A 6,000-nucleotide genomic window follows, 5' to 3' on the forward strand; every position below is an offset into this window, starting at 1 on the left:
GATGGAGGGGTCCAAACTAGAAGGAGAGTGATGAATTCCAGCAATCAATCACATGTTGTTATGTTGTCTATGATTGAGCCAAAAGATTTCTCTCAAGTAATCCAGGATACAAATTTGATAAATGTTATGAATGAAGAAGTAGATCAAATTAAAAAAAAATAGACTTGGGAATTGGTTCCAAGACCAACAAACAAAAATGTCAATGACACCAAATGGGTCTTCAGGAATAAATTAAATGAGAATGGACAAGGCGTGAGGAATAAGGCCAGATTAGTGTGCAAAGGTTATGCTCAGGTTGAAGATTTATATTTTAATAAAACCTTTGCTTCCTTGTGAACTATTTCAATGAAAAATAGGATTCTTAGAGAACAAGTTTCCAATCCAATTTTAAGGCTAGACTATATTTCAACAAAGGAATAGGTTGTTAACATCTTCAAAAAACTTCTTGTCCGAGAACCTTTTGAGTACTTGAGGAAGAAGTTGGAAGTAATTTCTTTCTCCTCTCTTAAGTAGGCTTCTTCACAAGCAAAGAGGTCATCTGTCCAAATAATTGTAGGGATAATTGAATATCAAAGAGCAAGTTTCCAAGGAGAAAATAGGCCCACATGATTCTTACCTTAGCACAACATAGTCATGGGAGGATATTAGTTGTAGGGGGAGTATCTAGGCTCATTTCCATTGATGTTAAAGGGGAAAAATGCAAACATTGAATGAGAAAAAATTTGCATCATGAGATGATTTGTAGTTATTGATACAAATATGTTTAGCAGGAGAGGATGCACTTGGCTTCTTTGAAGCAAATGGAGAGAGTGAGAAAAAAAATAACTAATGTTTGGTGGTGTTGATGACCAAGTGATGGAGTTTCCATAAATGGCCTCCAATGTTTGGTGGTTTTTCCATCAATCCCCAATGGGGATATTATTGACAAATGTTTTGTCATTGATGTCAAACCTATATATTGATGTCAAGGGCATACAAGTTCAGTACATGATGTATATTTTTAAAGGATTTTTTTCTACAATTGTTCTACTCAAATTATATTGTAAAGAGTATAGTTTGGTAGTCCTCTTAAAGACATTTCCAACGATATATGGTACTTGGTATAAATCATCAGGATTACGAGTTATCTCAGTTTGAAGTTTTGGTAGGGTTCTAAGGTGCATTATTCCACTTGGACCTGACAACATACAACTGATGTGGCATAGCTAATGTGGCTGTATGATAAGTCACTGACAAATGGTAGAGTGTGAATGCATAATAATGAGTGACATGGAAATTTCAAGAAGTCCCTAGCACTAAAAGACATAAACATGTGTCAAAGGTTAGGGTTCAAACTTTTGGCATTGGTTCCATGAGTACTAAACACCAAATTGTGGATGCCCCTTCCATTATCCATCAGACATGGGGGGGCCCACAATTAATGTGGACCGTTCAATCCAAGCACATGAATATCTAGTTATGACGTGCTTTAAGGAATGTAAGTGAGGGATTAGTCACAAAAGAGATAAATTATGGACACCCCCACCCTTGTTAATTTTAGAGCATTCAGGGGGTCCCTCTAATTAACTGTAGTTTTTTATCAAGTGGAGCCCAATCAAATAAGCGATTGAATGATGGAGGAGATGCAAGTGACCAACATAAGCATAGGTGGTAGAGTGGGTGGTTTTGACACAACTAGGTTAGGAAATGTGGTAAGCTCACGTATTAGGTCAAGTGAACAGGAAAAAGGGGATGATATGGCATGGCAACATAGGTAACTTGACACAACATCATAGATGACAACCTAGGTGACATTGACACAACAAGGTGATGTCAACACGATGATGTGGTAGGTGACATGTGGCATGAAGATTCAAAATTTTTAGGTGGCAAAATGTGCCATTTCTGTTTGACACATTAACCATCCAGATGGTGCCACATGGAAAAATGATGTCAGCACTACATCACAATGATTTCAACATAAATATGCACTCCAAAGGTAAAGGGCACAATCTTGAAATTTTGGTCTTATGGGTAAATTTACATGGTCCTCATTAGTAATTATTTCAACAGGGCTCAGTGTTGTAAGAGGTAGTTCGAGGTTAGGTCCCTGTTGTAGTGAAAACTCAACACCCCCATTTTTGACTTATTTATTACAAATAATGGGGACCCTTTCCATAAATTTATAACTAAATCACCTTTTTAATATTTTCTTTTGGTTAAGTGTCCTAGATTTTGCCATTTTTTCATTTTCGTTGGATTTCTATTTTGATTGCTTCAATGAGTTTGAATTTTCGCTAGCTTTCCATTGGTACTTCTTTCATCTCATTTGGTTACACTGTTTGCAAATGACGCTCATCGGAAGTTTGATAATTTTTACTGCCCACGTTTAAAAATGTACAAAATGTATATTATTTTAATTTCTGTAAATAAATTAGTAATTCATTGTAAATATTAATCCCTAGTTAATTTTTACTAATTTTTTCATTTTTCACTAACAGTCCTACAAAATTGCCTAGCCAAATTGTAGAACAATTAAAATTATGTGTTTTCATGATCTCGATAATTGATTCCAATTCATAATTTTAAAAGAAATTACAAGACCCAAAATCTCAAAATCTCAAAATTGCAAAGTGGTTGTAGTTCATTTTGTAAGATTTTTAATTATCGAAGTGGCTGTTGTTTATAATGGAGGAGTTCCACTCCAAGTGGGCCTCACTCAACCTCACCTCCTCCCTTCCTTTACAAAATTCCCAATGAAAAGATCATGATAAAAAAATCCCGATGAAAAGTCTCGATATCTGATATTTGAAAAGTCTCGATATCCAATAAAAGTCTTGATAAAATTTTCCCGATATTTTAAAAGTCCCAATATTTCATAAAAATCCCAATATAAAAAATATTTCCAATATTTTAAAATGTTCTGATATCAGAATATTGGTTCGGATTATTTTTGAATTAACGAAGTTCTCCCCTCCTCTCACATGCCTCTGTCTTGTGACCCTCCTTCACCTTCATTAATATAACCTTGTTTCCTTTCTTTCGATCCATTCATATATGGTATCCAAAGGCCACTTGAAATTTTTACTATTAACTTAATTTAGGATTAGATTTTAATTAAAAAAATTTCTATTTTTGACTTGTGCAACAAATTTTCTAGAATTCTGGCAATTTTGATACTTCAACTTTGGAAAATCATAAGTTGAGTTTTACTTGGCCAAATGAGGCCTATGACAGAGATAAAATCATGGAGAATATTTCTGAAGTGGTTGCATGACCAGAGTTGGTCATTTAACGAGTCTAAAATTTAGCAGAATATCAAGCTTCGAATTTGTAAACAAAATTAATTTTTTGAGTTTAATTTATTGCATTTTCATTTGCTCATAGCCTCTACTGAGTGTAGATCCATTCGACTATGTTTTGTTTGATCGATAAGATATTTTCAAGGATCAATGGAAAGCTCATATTTTATTTATTTATTTATTTTATTAAAATTTGATTGACGATGTTTGTTTTCCATATTTGGTATTTTCTTATTTTAATTGAATTTTGATTGGTTTTTGTAGGAGAACAATCGAGGAGATGAGAAAAATAAGATTTCAATCAATGAAATTTCTCTAGCAATAGAAGAAAAAGAATTTTGACCAACGAAAATTATTGGAGTAGATTTATTCTTCAACAACTCTCCTATTTTGAATTCATCTTTGTAATTATAAATAGTAGTTTAAAGAATATAGGAAAGGGGCTCTCTTCTCTACAATTCTGTAATTCTTATAACACTACTGTAATAGGGGTTTGGAGTTTTAGGTGAGAGGAGAGTAAAATCTCGGATATGGGGAATAACTTTGAGATTTTTTCTTTTGCATTCTGGACTGTGTTTGGGGAGTTGAGTGTATTACTGCAACTCAATTTTTGTAGTAGAGCTCAAGCATTGTAAAAGGACTCTTGGAGATCAGAGCTAGAGAAACAAGTTCAATAAATTGGAATTTAAAATACTATTATTTTGTATACTAATTTCATTTTATAATGACATAAATGTGTCATTTTCATTCATATTTGTGCACTATTGTTAATGTGAGTAATTTTCCTCAATAATCTTTTGTTATTTATCTCTGCTCTTGTGTGCTGAACTTTGATTTTTGATAACTATTTACTTAGAAATCAACCTTTTAATTCTGATTTAACAAACAATAATATTTTGTAAACTATTTCCTTATATTATTGTTTAATAATTTGAGATACTGATTTAATAATCATCATCATTTTGCGAACTACTTCCTAAATGTTGTTGATTAATTAGTCATCATTAATTGATCTCTAAACATCATGTTTTGTGATTATAATATTAGTTAATTGAACTATTTCATTAGCTATATATTCACCTTAAGCCATACATGTTAAAATCCCAATTTTGTTAATATCTTTCTCTCAGTTGGGTTAGATCTACATCTTTCTAATCGAGATAGGCTTAGGATTTCTCTCCTCTTGCTTGCATTATATGATTAATTTACATTTAGATTAATCATTACATTTATAAAAGTCCTCTTATCAAAGAGGAAAACTTTAGTTGTGGCTTGGTTGAGCCCTAGATCAGCTTAAGGATCACTTTCTTGCCTGATCAACAATAAGAGATGATCTGATGTCTCTTCTTTATTGGTAAGTGAAAGTCATACTTTAAGCCAGTAGAGATAGAGAGAAGGTAACTAGACCTAGTTTAACTAGTTGGAACCACCATTCCAAATGAAAAAGGAGTTGTTCTAAGGTCCCAACCAGGTGGTTTCCCTTATATTGTTTAGCCAGACATTTCGAGCCTACAACAAACCCATGGTTTTCTAGAGAAAGGGTGCTAAACCAATTGGGCATTCTAGAAATTTGCCACTCTAGATATTTGGTGTTCAAATAAAATTTGGCGCTTTAGTGATAAAATTAGAATAACAATGAACTATAGTCAAAGCACCATTTTTGGACAAAATCGAGAAAAATCCAAAGTAATATTTTTAACAATGAATGTGATGTTTACAGGAAGAACAATAAAAATACTACTATTCACAGTAAAAGAACACATAGATTAAAGAAAATTAAACAATAGTCTGGACAACAGTTAAGTCCAAAACAAAACTAGAAATAAAATATACAAAAGGAAAATTGACTTGCAAATCAGAACATCGTTAGTTCAACATATTTCAAGAGGTTAACAAAGAATACATATTGTAGATTAATCATAGTATGTAACCTATTGAATAATAAAGTAAATAACAATTAATTTAAAGAATAGAAGTAAAGTGGAACTGATTGTTAAACTCAAAAATAGAAAAATCAACTTAGAGTAGAAGTTTATCTAAATATTTATAAGACAATAACATTGTTGAAGAAATGGTATAAGAAGAGAAACATGAACAATATTGCAGAGAAGTGTGTGTGAGATGGTATGTAAAAAATATTAGCAAGTGAGTGAATGAATGAAGGTGTAAGTGACTTGAATTGAAAAAAATATCACAGCTGAAAATTTATTTATGAATATATGATAGAGATGCCTTTTGATTTAAGTATGAAAATTTATGAAAGAGGAATCTAAAAGGTTTTGCAAGTAGGTGATTGCACAATAGGGAGTCGATGCAACTTCCTTTTAATTTATGTTGATAAACAAGGAGTTGGTGCTTCCTTCAGGTTGGTGCTTGTAAAAGTAAACAAGTTGGTGATTGTGAGAGAAAGGAGGTTGAATCGTTCAGTAGGTTGTAGCCTAGAAAAATTGATGTAATCTGAAATTGTAGTTTTTATTGTTTATCATAATTAAAAAGAGATTTTGGTTTTCCCAGTTGGGTTTACACGTTAAAATATCATGTACATACTTTATGATATTGGTGTGCTGGTATTTTTACTATGTTACTGAGCATTTTTACTTTGATCAAGCAAATTGTAAAAACAAATTAAAATATTGATTCACATCCCCCCCAAGTATTTTGTTGGTTTTTAACAAGGCCTCTACAATTAGTTCATACAAACTTATGTGGACCTTCAAGA

Source organism: Pinus tabuliformis, chromosome 8 (assembly GCF_031772625.1).
Source record: "Pinus tabuliformis cultivar Carrire ecotype Pingquan chromosome 8, CPIR1, whole genome shotgun sequence".
NCBI classification, from domain to species: domain Eukaryota; kingdom Viridiplantae; phylum Streptophyta; class Pinopsida; order Pinales; family Pinaceae; genus Pinus; species Pinus tabuliformis.